This window comes from Apteryx mantelli, chromosome 2, assembly GCF_036417845.1.
Source record: "Apteryx mantelli isolate bAptMan1 chromosome 2, bAptMan1.hap1, whole genome shotgun sequence".
Classification (NCBI taxonomy): domain Eukaryota; kingdom Metazoa; phylum Chordata; class Aves; order Apterygiformes; family Apterygidae; genus Apteryx; species Apteryx mantelli.
In genome coordinates, this window is record NC_089979.1 from 88,850,522 (window position 1) to 88,870,025 (window position 19,504).

Below are 19,504 nucleotides of genomic sequence, written 5' to 3' on the forward strand. Positions count from 1 at the left end.
AAAGACTGAGAGAGCTGGGCCTGTTTAGCCTCGAGAAGAGAAGGCTGAGAGGAGATCTTATCAACGTGTACAAATATCTGAAGGGAGGGTGTCAAGGGGATGGAGCCAGACTCTTTTCAGTGGTGCCCAGCAACAGGACGCGAGGCAACGGGCACAAACTGAAACACAGGAAGTTCCATCTGAACATGAGGAAAAACTTCTTCACTGTGAGGGTGACAGAGCACTGGAACAGGCTGCCCAGAGAGGTTGTGGAGTCTCCTTCTCTGGAGATATTCAAAACCCGCGTGGACACGATCCTGTGCAACGTGCTCTAGGTGACCCTGCTTGAGCAGGGGGGTTGGACTAGATGATCTCTAGAGGTCCCTTCCAACCTCAACCATTCTGTGATTCTGTGATTCTGTGATATGTGTCTGTGTGTCCGTGTATGTGTGTGTGTATACACAGACATACACTCACACACAGATATATACACATACACACACACATATACAGACACACTTATATGCATACATATATGCATGTGTGTGTGTAGCCTGATTTTTAAAGAGCTGAACACATTGTGGCTCCTTGTACAGATCCCTCAAAACTTCTGAAAATCAAACCACTTCAACATACAGTTTTGAGAGACACCTAGCATGGTGCTCATTTAGCAAGAAGTTCTACTTAAGATTCCTCCTTCCATAAATCTTAGCTATTTTGATACCACTCCGGATAAGAAAATACCATCTTGAAGTGAAACTTTGAAGAATAAGCAGAGTCAGACAATGCACAGAATTATATAGGAAACACTGCACTCGCTGGCAGCTGTTAGGCAGAATTGCCTTTAGAATGCCAGTTCACAAGTGCAGAGATAGATTTGTGCCATCTTTTTCAAGTAACGGAGAGTGGGACTTTTGCCAACTTCTCTTTAGAGGTCTGTATAAACTGTTTTCTATGCACCCTCAGTGTGAGGTCTTATGACTTCTTGCTCTGTGTTAGAGTGGGTTTAATATTCTTTGAAAATGTGTACTCAGTGATTACAGTGTGCTGGCAGCAGAGCAGCAGGAGGTCTTGCTTACATCCACAGGGCCAAACAAAAGTCTCTTTGTAGGGCCCATTGCCGTAGGAGTGTGGCAGCTTAAGAATACACTGTCATCAGCAATTATCTGGGTGTCATAACTGAAGATCTGCCACAATACCTACAATCCTGAAACAAAGTATACCTCTATCATGTTGCTCATTTTTATTGACTCATTATTATGCTAAGTTCTGTTAGTATCAATCTGATCAAGTATGAGGCTTTATACACTACTACGTACAAATGACATACAAAGGTCCCTAGACACTGTTAAATGCTAGAAGGACATAAAAGAGCAACAGAGTAAATGAAGATGAACCACATATATCTTTTGGTATATTTATAATTATTGCTGTATAGAATTGTGTGAATTCCCTATTGTATTAAAGAGTCCTTTTTGAAACACAGAGAGTTCCCTTTGTAGCCTCAGAGACCGTTACAGACCACTTTTGAACACAGAAAAACTATGAATGGTCACTGATACCATTTTCAAATATTTCTCTTTTTTGACATTCATTTAAAAGAAGAAGTTTATTCATTTATTCAGTTAAATTCACCAGGGATGGCCACACAGGAGACGGGACTGAAAGCTCCAGTTCACTTTAATTTGTCTATTTGCTTATACTCCGCATTGGAATGCAGTAGCAAGCAGCCAGAAGTTTTAAATTCATGAACATAATCTTTGAACAAGTACATTTGAAGATACAGATTTAGTTCTGTAACCATGAATGTAAGTTTTGGTTCCAGTAAAGCAGAGACAATGAACTTTATTGTAAATGTGCTCTAGAATTAAGTTCTTTCTGGGCCTCAATATGGCAGAAAGTGGAAATATAAAAATCTGTAGTTCACACTACTGAGTGCTCTTTGACATAGCTACTGGGGATCTACTCAAAGTTTGCTGTCAAACCGAACTGTTATGTTGGGCCCAACTTTAAGCAAGCGTGAAATCTAAATGAATTCAGTCACAGCTGGTGTTTAAGTGCTGTACTGCATTGTGTCATGAGGGGGCTAGCAATCCAAAGAAACAAACACAAGAAAAACAACAAAGCAAGGGGGAAAAAACACTCTGCATAAAACTTGAATAGTTATCACACTTAATAATACTGACTCTGATTATAGGCAAAGGAATGACAAAAACACTTCCTATGGTGTTGATGTGGCAGGGCACAACTTTATTCACATATACAAAACAACCAAGAGCCATGTAGACTCCAGGGTGCAGTTCATAGGTCCAGGCAACCACCACCACTCTCCAGCTAAGCAGCCTGCTTGCTACAGCTCTGAGGCAAGATTGCAGATCCCTGGCTGAGGTAATGCCTGTAAATCCTTGTCCCTTCCCCCAGGCAACAGGCAGGGCCCTCCAGAGCACTCTTTCACTCCCACTGGGCAAAGGACCAGCCAACCCCCTACCTGGTAGGTGACCAAGTGGGGCCTTCTGGCCCGAGGAACAACAAATTATAAATGTTGTACATCCAACTGTACATTTACTTACATAAATCCATGCAGGAATCATCAGAATTACATAGCTCCTTCCCTCTTTTTTCTAAATATGTGATCTAAAAAGCAATGTCATGTTAATATAGGCAGATAAGCATGTGACTTTTTTAGAGAGCGTATGTTGTTTGATAGATCTCAAGTACAGTCTGTCTATCTGTCTGTCCATGTGTCTATGTATGTATCTATTTATCTATCCCATAGTTCTGGTCTTGTTTTGTTGCTTTTTTTGCAAGCACAGAAATGGAGTGATATTTGCAAATATGACATATAAGTCATAATATTTTATACATAATTCTCTGAATGATAGCATAAGATATATTAAAAACAATAATTATGATCTGAAGTATAATTGCAAAAATGAGATGCCTGTTTAAATAATAGCGTACTGCTGTACTTAAATGGTTCTTTCCTTTCCATGTTTTCTTTAAGCTTAGGAAGCCTTATTGAAATTTTTGTTGAAGGTAAATTAAAATTTGTATTGAATCTATAGCCCTATGTCCAGTTTTCCCTTTTTTCTTCAAATCATATTACAAGATATACACTTTGTGATATGTGTCTGTCTGTCGCGTGAAAGGCAGGGACGGAAGGCCCTTCCTTATCTTTATAATTTACGTTTGCCTGCCAGAGCCCCCCTGTTTGAGGACTTTCCCTGGGTCAGTTTTGCAAAGTAAAAAGAGTAAGATTTTATTAAAGCGACAGATACAACAGGTTCGGAATTGCCGTTGATAAATGCACTTGCTGCTACAAATTTTCTTTCTAGGAGCTCAAACTAACAATTAAGCGCTTTCAATAATAATAAATTTTCCTGGGTAACGTCCGACATTTGTCGGAAGTGCAAGTCTTACCAGAGCCTTCTTAGTTGTGTTTAAGCATATTAGCAATATTCCACAGTCTGTCAAATTACTGTCCCACTGGAATTTTTCTCTGGATGTTAAAATAAAGGCCTGCTTGTATATAAATGAAATATTTGTTGTTGTATAAGGGTACAATCATTTCCTAAATATGCAAATTAAATAACCACTAGCCTGGCCTAATGTACAGAGAAGGTGGGACAAAAAGTGCCTTTGTATGTGCATGTCCTCGTTGACATGCCAGCATCTCAATATAACACTACTACTATCAAAAAATCTGCTGCATTTCTCTGCAGCCTGGAAGACAGCAGTGACAAAGAAATAAGACATGTCATTCTGAAAACCGCTCATATTTTACTCTCACTGTCAGAAACATCTCCTGTATTTTTCAGGCCTTGAATAAATTACAACAGTTTAATTACTTAATTCAGGGGTAATTTTTTGAGGTAATAAAACAATTTTTAATGCTTGCACATACTGACTGAACAGCTGTCCATTGTTATCAGATATTTTTGCTCCCTTGCTGTCAGCCTAAATGAAACATTTTAAGCCTATGTAGTGTGAGCAGTTGTTCTAGGACATTTCTTTTTTTTGGTAACGGTGCCTACGTAAGCAGTTCCCACCTCTTAGCCACTGACTTCTATTTCCCATTCAGTCCCCTCTGTTTTGCCAGCTGTTTGTGGAGCCACACAGTGAACTGGATGAATGAATTTCTTGATGCTCCAGGTTGCCATATTCACACTGGTGTGGACCTCAGGAATAGCAAAAGAGAACAGTATAGGCACAGACTGCGGAAACTAGTCACAGAAGAAAACTGCCATCTCAATACAGTTATCTTTTCCACCTGTTATTTACACTTTTCCCAAGACTTTCAGTCAGTTATAGCATAGCATATCTCATAAAGCAAATATTTCTGTATCATATCACTTCATGACAAGATCAGGACTTTGTTTATTGTCTTGTCTGAATAATTGGGGTAATTTTGTGTTCATGCAAAACTAGGTTCCAAGCATAAAATGAGAAGAAGCTTCTAATTCAATATGCTTCTGGAAGCTTGCACTAGGCAAAGTAAATATACAACTGAAAACTCACACTTTTAGTCCTTAAGGACATCTAGCATTAAAATGCTTTTGTTATCTGCACTGAAATCAGCTTTTATTTTGGCCTTCAGGTCAATTTGGAGGTCACTGATTCCAAGAACACCCAGACGCATAGCTTGAAAATACAGTATTTTCTGAATGCACATTTCCAAGTCTAAGAAGAATCATGAAGGGACAAGAATTAGACAGCTCAGTCACTCATAGATTGACGTACCTGGTTTGTGCTTTGCCACAGGCAAAACTGAGTTAATTACATCTATGGAAAGGTATACCTCTCCTGATATTTGAAGACAGAACATGTATATCTAAATTATGAGTAATACAGGTGTTAAAGGCACATTTCTTGCAGGCAGAATTTGACCAAGCAGATGGTATGCATTCCTTTAGTATTAGTTTAGTCACCTTCACTGCAAAACTTGTTGACACACTTTGAATTTTAGCAGAATAAAAGATTATGAAGAATTGTTATGCAGTGTTATAGGCCTGAAGTCAACAGAAAAGAAAGTCGCACTGGAAAATCATCATTTCATCATTTTTCTCCTAATTTGTAATAGGGTAAGAAATAACCTGAACAAAATGCCTATTCATTTGGACACTGTGATGAACCTTGCAGTCGTTAAGAGTGATCTAAATTATGCCATTGATACAAATGAATTTAAAAAGTGACTATCAAGTGTAAAGACTAATTTATGACTGCTAGAAATCTGCAGTGCTGTTAGAAAAGGTAATAGCAGATACTGGCAGACAGACAGGATCAGAGAGAGCAAAGTAAGAACGTGATTATAACTAGAAAGGGAGATGTGGTTGTCCAGAAGTCTTACATAAAAGCAGCATGCCAAAGAAAAATGCAAACTGAGGTAACTTTCTCATTTTATGATCTTTAGAGAATCAGCTCAAAGAAAAGAGCTAAGGTATGAAAGTTCTTTAATACAGCAAGGAGTATTTCAACTTTGAACAAAATGTAGCAATGTTAAGAAGCCAAAATGAGAGAAGTTTTATATGGATGCTATTCTTATTATTTGTTGTTCTTATTTAAAATTTGTCGTTTAAGTAGTTGTAACTGTCTTTGTGGCATGACAGATGAGGATGTGATCCAGTTATGAAGCTGCAAAGTTCCTTTTCTTCAGAAATGTGGAATTTCCTGAAATATCCCACTGAAGCTGAGAAAGGTCAGATATTGACCACAGCCTTAGAACGTCTGTAGCAGCCTGAACTTCTAACTGATCGTCTCAGTTTAGTTTCACCTACCGACATTTGAGTAGAGTTAAAAGTTTAATATTTTTTGGAGGGAGGGCTCATTTCTAGAGACCCTTCTGGGTGCTTACTTTGTCAAAGAAAAATGTGTAATTTTTGCCCTTCAGTGAATTCACTGAGCTAAATACACTATATACATCTAATACACAAGCCTTTTATAAAATTAAGAGCTACAGATGGATATCAGCAGCTTCCTGAATTGGCACCACAGAATTTGAATTTTGCAAGGGAAAAGGGAAAAAATTTTTGAATATGTAGTGTCCTGCCAGTTAGTGTAAAGAAACGTGATCTAGTTCAGTTAACAACAGTATTTAAGCAGTCAGTGATTTCCTTCCTGTATCTTTTCTCTTAGGTGTTTCTGTTCTGCCCTTCATCAAGATATTAAAATGACAGTTATTGCATTTCTCTCTCTTTCACACAAAAAATAGGTCTCATAATGAATCATTGTCCCATGAACAAATAATTTCCTATGGCTTAAAAAATTCATTAGAAAAAATATAACTTCTAGGATGTATTTTCCAAATTTTATTGTGTCACTGAAAAACATTCTGCAGCAAGTCACAACATAATATCCACTGATAGCTTGACTTTTTTTTTAAATTAGTGTGAACCAAAGTTTCTAGTCCAAAATTTTTGTTAGGTAAATGTTTCCAAAATTGCCATAAATAATGAAATAAATGGTCAGGCTTTTTTTTCTCGATGTTTCAGAACATTGTTTTTATGCCTAGACTAGAAATAGTTTTTTCCTATGTTTCTTTTCAGTGACCTGTGGTCAGAAATTACTGATTGCCTGGTAGACAATTTAACTATTATGGTTTCAAACAATTCTCTTTTTCCTTACTTAATATCCTTAGTCTCTTTCTAAAGCAGTCTATTGTTAGAATAGGTATTTGGAATCAAAGTGACCACTACTGTATTTTTGTGGCACCTTGTGTACTTTAAAACAAGTATTGAAAATAGTCTGGGCTTTTCTCTCATTGTGAAGGAATTTCTTTCTGTTTGTAATTTCCTGTCATGAAAGATTTCATGCAGATAATGGTTTTCAAAGAATGCAATTGCTTGCGCAATTTGAGATGACAGCTTATTAGTTTTTGTTTCTGGTCTCAGCCAAAGAACAATAAGGAAAACCTAACAGAAGCATGGCAAATTTTGGACTGCTTTATCCTTCTGCTGCTGCAAAACAGAAATAACCTATTATGATAGAATATAGTTTATATTAATTCAGTCAAAATAATTTTTAAATTTACTGACTTGCTCTCTCAATCTTGCACATTGCAAATTCTCATTTTTAAGTGGAAGTTCAGAATATATCTCAACACTGCATGAGGTTTTATTTAGTAACAGAAATTCTAAACTGGTGCTTTTGGTCGGACTAATGCACAACACCATATGACAGATGCCAGGCTTCCAGATAATTCTACTTTGTAGTATATTTCTGTATGTCACAAACACTAAAATCAGATTTTTAATTGTACTGTCAATGTATGTTTTGTCAGCTTTATAAATGTATTATGTATTATTATTTTTATATAAAAACATTTATAAACCCGATTGTTTTTGTATTCAAAGCGCGTGTTCCCCTTAGTTTGAGATATTGATGCCCAATGAATAATTTCTTATGTGCACTGAAAGAGCAGGTTTACTCCTGGAAAATCAAAGAGAATTATGAAAAGTAATTGCCCATGGAATTTCAGTTTTGCATTAGTGTTTCATGCAAGTTACTTGTCAATGCTGCAGCCTTCAACACTTCATTAATATTCAAGAACATTTAGACAACACATTATAGCCTCTAAACACTTTATATAAAATGTTAATATAATCAAACACCCATAGTTTATCCCCAGGTTCTATTCTGTGAACATGAAGCATACTGTTATATTTAGCTAGTGGAGTGTTTTAATATGAAGATAGTCATTTCCTAAAGCTATACTGACATTATTAATGTGCATTTGTATTCCAGACAAACAAAAAATGATCTTGGCTGGTTAACAATAAAGAATGAATATTATACGTACCAAGACTCAATTTTTATTTTTGGAGAGATCTTAGTCTAGGGAATAAAAAATTATTCAAGTAGAAAAAAGGAAGTGATGATAATAGTAACAACTATAAGGCAAATTAAAGGAACAAATTAACAGATAAAATAAAAGAAAGAATTGCTAATTATTATTCGTGTAAGCTTTTTGTTATGGTTGTGTACTTTGTTTTAGCATCCTCAATAGCAGAGACTGGTGAAATGTTCACTTTAACATTAGGGTTTCACACCTATCCAGTTTCCTGAAAAAAATCCCAGAGATACAAACTGTGAACAATGTTATATACAGTTTTCTCTTTGAGGTAGGGGCTTCATGTTCTTCTTACTGATATAAATAAAAGTTCTATTAGTATGGGAACTACATATTAGCAAATATTTAATTTCAAATTTATTTACAGTTTGGTGGTGTGGAGCATCCTGGATGTTTTCTTCTAGATGAGAGCAATGACTTTTTCCCTCTGTTCCCTTACTGTAGATGTGAATGAAAACTGTGGGGAAATTTTAGGGGAAAGAAACCAGAAGAATCTGAGAGCTGTGAGGAATAACATCTTTCCTTCTCTCCCTCTCTTTTTTTTTAATGATTTTGAATCTTTTATTTCCTCCCCAAAAGACTTCCTCATGTTTCCCACAAAATGTTTTAATGTTATAAAATTTTCTTTCTCACTAGACACGTTGTGTCAGAGAATCTCCCATCATTATCCTATTAGCTTTCCTTTCTGCTGGGCCTTACAGCTACTTCTCTCCAGCCCTTTTCACTGACATCTCCAGATGCTTATTTAAGAAAGAAGGTGTGAGGGAAAGTATAAGGATTTTTTACTCCCTGTGCAGTACTGGAGGAGCCAGAAAGATGTAAGGGATTTTAGAGCCAGCCAGTAGTAGTTTCTGTTCTAGCCCTGAAATCCTGTATACAAGAGGAGAAGACAGCAGGAAGCTTGCATCATTTGTGGAGGAACAAAGCCACCACAACACAGGAGACAGTGGTGTTTGTCTGACTTTCCAGAGGATATGGGAGAAATAGGGGAGGAGCCAACCAGAAGTCTGACTGGTTCCAAAATAGATTTATTGAAGGGCCTGAAAAATCAGTATTTATGAGACCCTCCCAGTGGACTTGGTCTAACAATTGTATCCCAGATTTATCGTGATTGCCATCACTAGTGTGTGACATGATCTCAAACATACAGAGGCATGATATACCCATTCACTAAGAAATAGCAGGCATGATGTACCCATTCACTACCCATACTAAGAAATAGCAGCAGTTTATCTTCACAATAAGATTTAGCCCCTAGAGAGTCATGGATCTGGCTTTCTATTTGAAAAGACAGTGATACATTATACTCATTATATGTGAAAAACAGACTGGTAAGCACAATACATTAGGAATCACTGAATATCAATTAGTTTACAAACAGTGCTTTAGAAGCATTTCCACCTTAAAACTCATTGTTTTCTAAGCTCACAGCTTTCCGAAGTGTTTATCCTTGAGACTGTCCACATTTCCCCAAGAAAGCCATGGGGTTAGAGTCTCACCCTTTGTTTTGACTTCTGCTACACTACAGGAAGTCAATGGCCCAAGTCTGAATTGCCTGCTCTGAGTAAAGCTTTCAAAGGCTTCTCCCCTGCTTTGTGCCCTGTCCACTGGGTGTGCAAGATGTGCTCAGCGCAGCTCCACTGCAGGAGCTCTCAGGCGGCTCCAGCCTCTTCTGGGGCTAGGTAGGGAGGATATGGCTTTTGAGTCAGGAGATGTAGAGAAGCATATTTCAGCACAGAGGGATTTTGTACCATCATGGTCAGAAAAGAGAAGGGATCACAGTGCAAACTGTTTTGTGTTGCACACAGAAAATATCACAGACATTTAGGCAGATTAGACTCTATTGATTTTACTACGTGTTAATCCAAAACTTATTCTCCAAATAAGATTGTACTAAAATATGTCTGTTCCCTCTATCAACGACCTCACTGTGACAGGAATCTTCAGGGACAGCTTCTCAGTGGCTGGTGTTCTGCCCTTCAAGACTGAAAGCTGACTCAGTCTATCCTTGAGTCTTTTCTAGGTCTATAACCTTTCTGGTGACCAAGAGAGCCATTTTGGCCCTTCTCCCAGGAAATGTTTGAGAGCTGTGCGGAGGAGGCAAGCTGCATACCTTTCCCTGCCATCAGAGGCAGGGCAGCATTCCTCTGCTCATAAACCCAACCCATCTGTCCACCATCAGCTGGGGGATACTAAAATAAACTGGGAGTGGGCTGATGCAGAAGCAGTGTTACAGCAAGCACGTCCTCCACAGGAAATGTGTAAACAAATTTTTGGAAGATCTAAAAATATGAACGAAGAGGCCTCTATGACACAACAATGAACCTTAAAAAGTCTGCAGCACATGTTCTACACATAGTCGTTAAGCAGCAAAGTTAAATTGCTAAATAAAAGTAGTTTTAAACAACCAAAGCTACAAACTCTTCAACATGAAGGCAGCATTCTTAATAAATTATTTTTTATTTTACATCTTGCTCAGTTTCAGTATAGCCCTGACAGCTTAAAACAGTGAGATTAGACACATTAAAAATAAATACTACTCCCAAGTAGCCTAAGAGAATTTCCTTGGACTCCTGTATAAGGTTCTCTTTTGGCATGACCTCTGTTAAAGAAGAAAATCAAGCTTACTTCTGCAATGCTTTCCAAAAAGTTATGAAAACAGTGATGGAGAGGACTGTATCTGTCCTGAATTGTCTCTACTGCTAATCACTTCAGAATTTCCTGCCTCAATACCAGCAGTCCCTCTCCCTTATTGTATTTAGTCGAAGTGTGTTAGAAGCACAATGCAGTAGTACTAAGACATTTTTACTTGTCCAGTCTTTTTCACCACCCTTTCTTCTAATTAAAGTACACAAGTAACTCATATCCTGTTGCTCCTAGTCTGTCCAAGACATTCTGATGTTTATTACTCTTTTCCTTTGTGTTGACTCTCTGCCCAGTTATGCATCATAAGCAGATTCCATTCCTTTATTGCCATATTCCTTCTCCCTGGCCGAAGATGTATATGTGAAGAATGAAATCACTCCCAGCCATTACTGGTCTCTGTGGCACACAGCTCATCGTATTTCTTTAGCCCAAACTCTTATTTTACACAATTGCTCTCTGCATTTGCTATCTAAGCTAGTTCTTTGTCTGTGTAATTAACTGACCCTTACAATACAATTATTTAATTAGCTACTTTGTAAAGAGGTCTTTGACAACCACTTTAAAGAGGTTGTAAGACAAAAGTGCTGTGAAAGGTCAGGTAAATTAGGAGCACAGTTACACAGTTTTGCTTTTCAAAAGCAGTGTGATTTGTCAAAGACAAACTTCTTTCTGTGACTTTAAATGAATTACCTTCAGTTAAACTCTGACTTTCTGGGAGCTTCTTGAGTTTCACTTTAAACACTCACTTTTGTACTCTTCTCATTGTTCTAGTATGACCTCTCTTGGCAATGGAGGACTGAGGTTTCAGTGACAGGATTTGTTTGTATGGTCACAGCCTTGTACACATTTAAACATTTTTTCCTTTGTTAACATTTGATATATTTGTCTTATAAAGGCTTATTTTAACAGCTGGAAACCAATCTCATGCAGATCCTTACAGCCTCCCATGATACCAATGCTAGCTACTACAACACTAACCTTTCCAGCCACCAACCAGGTTTCCTAATGAAAAGGATCTCCGCCCCTCATCAACAACACTGTTTGGTTTCAGGGATTGCCTCATTTTCCTCAGCATGAACTCTTCTGAATCAGTTGTTCAGGCACTTCTCTGCTGCTCCCGTCGCTCTACTGCATCAGCTTATCCCAGATGTTGGACCCACCTTCTCCTAGAATCAGTAAGCAGATTTAGGAAAGGATATTCTCCTACCGCTGCTGCTTTTCTAAATTGTTATCAATGCTTCGTATTTCTACCATGTAGAATTGGCTTGTATTTACCCAGCACAGCCCATACAGCCCCATTTCCCAAAGGGTATGGGAAAATCTGTTGCTTCATCTTCTGCCTTTAGAAAACCAGAATACATTTTTCATTTGTTATTTTTTAAAAAGAGATCAGGTTTATAACTCTGTCAGTGGAGTAGTTTTTCTTGCTCTGCTTAAAGTACATTTCATGAGTTATCTATCTTCCTGTAAGCTCAAACTCTTTCTTCACTGAAAAATTCCTGTCTGTTTCTGAGGATGACCGGTAACACCCTCTATTTCCAGTTGCCACTTCTTGCCCTTTCAGTCCATGTAGTAATTATATTTCCTCTTTACTGCTTAGACCTCCTGTCTTGATATAATTGTCATTTTCCTCAATATTTATTTTTCCTCTTCTGAGAAATAAATGTATGCTAATTTTTGCTGCCTGACAGCCATGCTCAAAGAAATACATACATAAATATATATATTTATTGTTTAATAATATTCCTCCATCAGCAAATTACTGGTTTATCTCCAGCTATAACATAGAATAGCTCCAGCTGCTTACATCACCCAGTTTGTGAATTCTTCCTGGCCACTCACGCGGAATGCTAAAAGACATAAAATCCTCTTTCATTTCTTCACCTTGTTTCTGATCATTATTGTAGTGGGTAACCAGTCTTTGCCAGCCTGACATTTACCTTTCTTGATTGATGGAGGAGCAAGTGAGACCAGGGAACTCCTGAAATGTCCAGAATGGTATGCTGATGTGCAGGACTGTGCTAGAGCACATATTCCTTAGTTTTGTTTGACAAATTGCCTTTTGGGAACTATAACAACATACTGTCTCATGTCACTTTCACAAATTTGCCTAACAAGCTACAATAAACTGTAAAGTAGTTTTTCCCATAATTGAATGTGATCATGTTTGTCTGAGATGATTTTATCATAGCTATATTGGTTTGATTAAGTTTATTAACATCAGAGATGTGGATAATTACAGTGTTCTACGAAGATCCATTGGTCTTGATTGTTTGTGATATAATACAATATAATACTTCCTTACCTTAACTATTGTGGGCTAGTGACAGCTATAGAAATACTCTGATCTAACTGAAATACACAGAAGTGGAGAAGCGGTAACACTATCATCATTAACAAATCATTGGAAATTTTTTATGATCATGGTACGTGGACAGTACAGCTTCATCTACAGATTTACTATTCTGTTAGTAAATTGACATTTGCGGTAAGACATCCCAAGTCATAATATGGCCTGTTGAATTTATAACAGACATTATGATTATCTCATTAAAGGTGTTGCATAAGTGCAAAGTGCCATAGTTCTGTGGTCATTTATAATTATTGAACCTAAGATTGATAAAGTTGTTAAGAAATTAAGATTGCTTAAAGGAACATTGCTGAAATGTACAGTCTCAAAATGGAATCACCCTTCCAGAGAAATTATAATACTTGACAATTACTGAATAAATAAATAAACAGAGCCTTCTAAGGAAAAGCTTTTGTTCTGGCAAAGTATTCCTGATTCATGTGCTATGTGACTGAACAAGAAATTCCACATGATGGATGTTTAAGTAAAGCATCCATTTTATTTGAACATTTGTATTGTGCTGTAAATACCTAGATTTTGGACTTGAGGTCATGAGTATAGTTAGAAAGCAGACTGAAATGTAAAACACCTTCTAACTAGGATTAGATCTGTGTGATTGTTTGGGATTATCACCCCCTCTAGTGGTTGACCTATGTAAAGATCTAAAACCCGGGATTATTCAGATTTGCTACCATTTTTTCCAGCATTCAGAGAGAAGAAAACAAAATGCTCTGTTCTGTTTTACAGTGTTGGATTCAAGGGTGTTAATGTAAACCAGAATAAGATTTTCAATTCTTGAATATCTAAAAAGCTTGAGAGTCATTTGGATAGGTAACAGGCTAGCACACAAAACTATGAACTTCAGTTTTTTGAGGTATACAACCATATGTTTCCTTAGTCCTGCTGTGAGCTTACACTTTATTATTCTGGATTGCTCAAAACTTATCTTGAATGCTATTCAAGGCCATGGTAGGAGTTTTTAAGGGTTTTATGTATTCTGGGTGAATAATATTATTATTGGTGGTATTGGTTGGGGAAGGTGAATGAGTTGCGATGCTACAAAGGGAGGTAATGTTCGTTATTATTATTATTTTTTTCATTTATCATGTCCAAAGTCTTACCCTTCATCCAAGATTAGTCCTTAAAAACATTTGGGTCCTAAAATATTGTCACTGAGGAGCAAGACCCTATGATTATGATAAATAATTAAATGAAAACATCATCTTAGTGCTCAGCAGCAGTTAAAAAAACAAATCAAATACTAGTAATTATCAGCAAAGGAACAGAGAACAAAATGGAAAACAATTACACCACTGTATAAATTGGTTGCCCACACCTCATCATGTGAGTTTTTTGTTCTTCCATTTCAAAAAAGATATAGAAGGGCAGCAGCATGACCAAAGAATTTCTATATGAAAAATGACTGAGTTGACTGGAGAAGAGGTGTTTTTGCAGAGCAAGATACGATTGAAGTCTATAAAATTGTGAGTGGCATGGAGAAGATGGATAGGGATTGAATGTTCACCATGTCTTCCAAATAGAAATAGTGGGGCCATCAAATGAAGCTAGGGGGAGCTACGTTCAAAACAAATAATAGAAAGTACCTCTTGCAACGGGTAGTAGATCTGTGGAATTCTTTGCCAGACAACTTTGTGGATGACAAGAAGTTTGCATGAGGTTAAAGGGCAACAGAATAAAGATTTGGGAGAGACTTCCATTGTGATTTACTAAGCACATAAAACCAAATAGGTGTCAGGTCCCCAAGGGCACCCCCGGCTCTGCCCAGCCCAAGGCCTCCCCCGCCCCGCAGCCCCAGGCCCCCATTTCAGCCCAGCCTGGAGCAGTGAGTCCCTACCCCCTGATGCCACAGTGGTGCCGGCTCCAGCCCCACCACGGCCCTGCCCTTGCCTGGCCATGGCCTGCCCCCGTCCCCGACTTCCAGCCTGCCTGGTCAGGTCTTGGCCCAGCTCAGCCCCATGGCAGTGCCCTGCTCCCTCGGGGGGTGGGGTGGGGAACGGGTCCTGGTGGCTGGGAGCCCCCACGGCTCCCGGTGGCCCAGCCCCAGGGAGCTGTTGGTACATGCTGCACTCTGACGGCAGGTTCAGAAAATTCCCTAAGCTGAATATGGTCAGAGCCTGGGATAGCATTATGAGAAAATACCATAAATGCTTGCCCTGTTTTTTTCCTTCCCAAAGGTATCTTGTGACCACTTTTGGAAACAGAATATTGAGCTATTGAATTATTCCTAAAAATGCCCCCCTAAATTTATTTAGATAAATAACAGTATAATTTGTGAATAATCCTTTCTTTTCATTCAGAATTAGTACAACAACATCTGGAATGCTGTTTTTTCTACAGATTAAGTTGGGAACAGAAAATACTTTTATGCTTAAAACTTTAGCTTATACCTGTGAAACATGCACAAAAAACCTTCAGATATGGAAATGCTTATTAGCAACACTTTCAATGCAATATATTTCTATATTTATAAGCACCAAAGAATAAAAAAAATCTGAAATCCAAAGGAAATTTTTGTACAAATCACTTCTGACATCAGTTCCACCATTTCCTTGTGCTTTGTTGTTAACTTAGCTAACGGAGGTGATGGGTGGCAGTAAGCGACTTCCCAGCAGATCTACCTGAAGGAGCTGACCCCACTGAGAACTGACGTGAGTGAAGCGACTGCCATCAGCAGCTGAAAGGAGCTCACCAAGTGACAGGCCAGATTTGGGTAAATGATTGAGGTGAATCGTGTCACTTAGGTAAACAACTGATGTGACTGAAGTCAAAAGTGACACAAATGAATTGAGTGACTGAGAGGACTGTGATGATTCAGGTGTGACTGAGGCTGAGGTATTCTGAGAAATGGCTGGACATACATATCTATATTGTCTGTGAGCTGATATGTTGGTCAGCTGGATGGGCTGGTATGAGGATTGTTAACATACAGATTGTTAATACAAATGTATGTAGTAAATACAAATATTTAATTTTAATGGCATTGATAAAAAAGGTCTACATAATGGCATGACTATCAGTTCTGAAAGTTTGAATTTTATGTGACAACATGGATTTATGAAGGGGAAATTGTGCTTAACTAACCTGATAGCCTTTTATAATGAGATGTCTGCCTTGGTGGATGAGGGGAGAGCAGTGGCTGCTATTTATCTCGACTTTAATATGGGACTGTAGTTATGGGACTGTCTTCCATAACAGCCTCATAGACAAACTGATGAAGTATGGGCTAGATAAGTGGACAGTGAGGTGAACTGAAAACTGACTAAACTGCCAGGCTCAGAGGGTTGTGATCAGTGGCATGAAGTCTGGCTGGAGGCCAGTCACTAGTGGTGTCCTGCAGTGGCTGACTGAGTCAAATGCTTTTAAACATCTTCAGTAATGACCTGGATGATAGAACAAAGTGCACCCTCAGCAAGTTTGCAGATGGTAGAAAACTGGGAGGAGCGGCTGATACACCAGAGGGTTGTGCTGCCATTCAAAGGGGCCTTGGCAGGCTGGAGAAATGGGCAAACATGAACATCATGAAGTTCAACAAAAGGAAAAGCCAAGTCCTGCATGTGGGGAGGAACAACCCCCTGCACCAGTGCAGGCTGGGGGTCAACCTCCTGGAAAGCAGCTCTGCAGAGAAGGACCTGGAGGACTAGGGGGGACCAAGCTGAACATGGACCAGCAATGCGCCATTGCCCTAAAGAAGGCAAACAGCATCCTGGACTGCATTAGGAGGAGTGTCACCAGCAGGTTGAGGGAGGTGATCCTTCCCCTCCACTCAGCAATGGTGAGACCAAGTCTGGAGTGCTGTGTCCAGTGGCGGGCTCCCCAATACAAGAGAGACATGAATTTACTGGAGTGAGTCCACTGAAGGGCCACAAAGATGATTAAGGGATTTGAACATCTGTCATACAAGGAGAGGCTGAGAGAGCTGGGACTGTTTAGCCTGGAGAAGAGAAGGCTCAGGCAGGATCTGATCAACATGTATAAATACCTAATAGGAAGATGCAAAGAAGATGGAGCCAGACTCTTCTCCATAGTATCCACTGAAAGGACAAGAGGCAAAGGGCATAAATTGAAATATAGGAAATTCCATTTAAACATGAGAAAACATTTTTTTACTGTGAAGGTGATTGAATATTGGAAGAAGTCACCCAGAGATGTTACGGAGTCTCCACCCCTGGATATATTCAAAACTCAACTGGACACAATCCTGAGCAACCTGTTCTTGTTGATCCTGCTTTGAGCAGGGGGGGGTGAACAAGACAGTCTCCAGAGGTCCCTTCTATCCACAATGATTCTGTGTTACAGTGGCGCCTTCAGTATCCTTAATGATATTAAAACCTTAGCATGAGGGGATTTTGATGCGTTTGGCCTGAAAGTTAAAAAATAATCATATGAAGAATAGGAGTGCTAAGGATGAGCACAAACTATAGAGGTGTTTATAATAAGCAAACTGTGAGGCAGTAACATCAGAAAGAGCGATGCAGAATAGACAAAGGATATAGTGAACAAATAGTGGGTGGCAAAGGGAAGACCACAATGTTTAATGCTGCCTTCTTCAGTCTTAATAAAAATGAAATTTATGACAAGATTGTAACAATTAGTAAACAGAGGTACGTAGGAATATAGCCAGAATAGGAAAGCATTGAATTAAAGAATATTTTAAAATACTTACATAAGTTCTAACTTATAGAACTATTCAAGACAATAAGATTTGACAAAAGATACTTTTGAATACTGAGAACAATCTCCAAAACAAGATCATTTTTTTCGAGAGCTCAAGAAGTCCTCAAGAATACTAGAACAAATTATTATGCCATCATTTTTAATAATTCAGGGAATAAGAAGGGGAAAGACAATGTACCATGTGAATTTGTTAAAAATAATTCAAGTCAAATTACCACCTTTGACAGTTTAGCTGCTTGACAGGCGTGTATTCACCTAGTGGGAACTAATACCTGTGACATGCCCCCATATTTTAGCAAACTTTCTGACATGACTCTTATTATATTTTCACAAGAAACAAGACAGATACAGGCTAGTCTAAATTACTATGATGGGGGCCAACAACTGTTTGAGAAATGGTGTTCAAAGACAAACTGTAAATTCTTTTCAGATAAACTCTGGAAAGATATTATATATGTTCTTGTAGGAGCCTGACTTTCTAGGACATTGATCGTAAGGGAATTCAGAATGTATATTCACATACAATCCAAGCTGGGAGACCTGATCCAAATGTGGTTCAGAGGATGGGAATGAAACTCAAATTAGTTTTCACTAAAGAAGCAGAGCATGAGAGAAGAGCTCTGAAATTCAGTGAAGACCAATGTAAAATACTCTAGAGAGGAAAAGTCAAATGAATAAGTATAAAATGGAATATATCTGGATATACAAAAATAAATCAGAAATGGTATGTGAGAGCCTGTGGATGTTAAAGTGAACATGCAAACAATCCAAAGTAAAAAGAAAAAATATTATCTGACAGTGTTTTAAGAGGTTAAATCATTAGTGGAAAGCATTCCTTTCTTCTCTGTGCTTAAAAGGTCACAAGAGTTTTATGTCCAGTTTTGTATGTCACATTTCAGCAATAGCCTAGACAACCTGGAAAATAATAAAGAACAACAGAACCTATGAATTCTGAGGAAATGCTGGAACAATTAGCTTTGTTTAGGAGAGAACAGACTGAGGGAGAAAACAACGTTTAACACATTAAAGATTATGATTATGATGGTCACTTTTTCTCCCTAGTCACTGAAGAAGAGAGCAGAAAAAGTATGCTTGCAAGTAATAATTGATATTAATAAAATGTTAATCAAAAGGATAGATGTAGACCGGACAAAGTTCCCTAGGAGGTTTGTATAGTCTCTGTCTTGTAGAGATTTTTAAGAGCAGGCTGAAAAAATCTGTTCAGGTTTGTTAGGAATAGTTGATCCCATATCTGGGCAGCAAAATGGTGTTTCTTCAGCCCTTTTGCAGCCCTGCATATCCATGTTTCCATTAAAAGACCAGTAGGACACTCACTGTTCCAGACTTCCAATTAGACTGAAAGAAGGAGGAGAGAAACATATTGCAAAGTGAAATGGCTAGCTTAAGTCTGTGCGTTGGGTTACTTAAAAATTTCTGTATAGAATTTCAGTTTTCCTGATTCCTGAATCAATACTCTGTTTTACTTCTAGTTTTTAGCCTTCGTGTTCTCATGAATGTGTTGACTTAGATTCTCATTGAATAAAAGTTGCTAATGCCTCAGTGTCAGGCTGTGCATATTCAGTTTGTCCTTCGTGTACATTTAATCTTAGCTTTCATTTCTTTTGTGCATGCAGTGTAGCCCCTTTTTTATAGGGTGATCACTACCCTCCACTCTTTTTCCTATCATGAGTTTAAGGAGATGGAGATTTCCTAGGTGACAGATTTATTTATAGACACATTTAGAAACTGGTTTCCACATAAATGATTACTAGATCAGTGTGCATAATGGAGTCTGTGGGATCTTTATCATTGTCAGGTCTGGGAGCAAGCAGTGCTGGAAACCTGACACCAAGGAGCTTCTCTGTTTACTTAAGCCTCCCTGCCTTATCGAGTTAGGAGACAGCATATTACGTTTACCTGTAGCATCCAAGCATATTAAATTTCATTGCTGTTTTGTCACACTGTTAGAATAGTATCGTTTGGAGCTT

At 38.3% G+C, this 19,504-nt stretch overlaps 1 long non-coding RNA gene across 2 annotated transcripts in view; it reads right to left on the reverse strand.

Annotated features, from left to right (window-relative positions):
- LOC106492824 (uncharacterized) overlaps window positions 1-19,504 on the reverse strand; it is a 40,721-nt gene that overhangs the window by 20,486 nt on the left and 731 nt on the right. For both annotated transcript variants that reach the window (XR_001294055.2, XR_010883378.1), the window contains exon 2: window positions 11,450-11,637. This is a non-coding gene — a long non-coding RNA (uncharacterized lncRNA). The remainder of the gene's footprint in view (window positions 1-11,449; window positions 11,638-19,504) is intronic.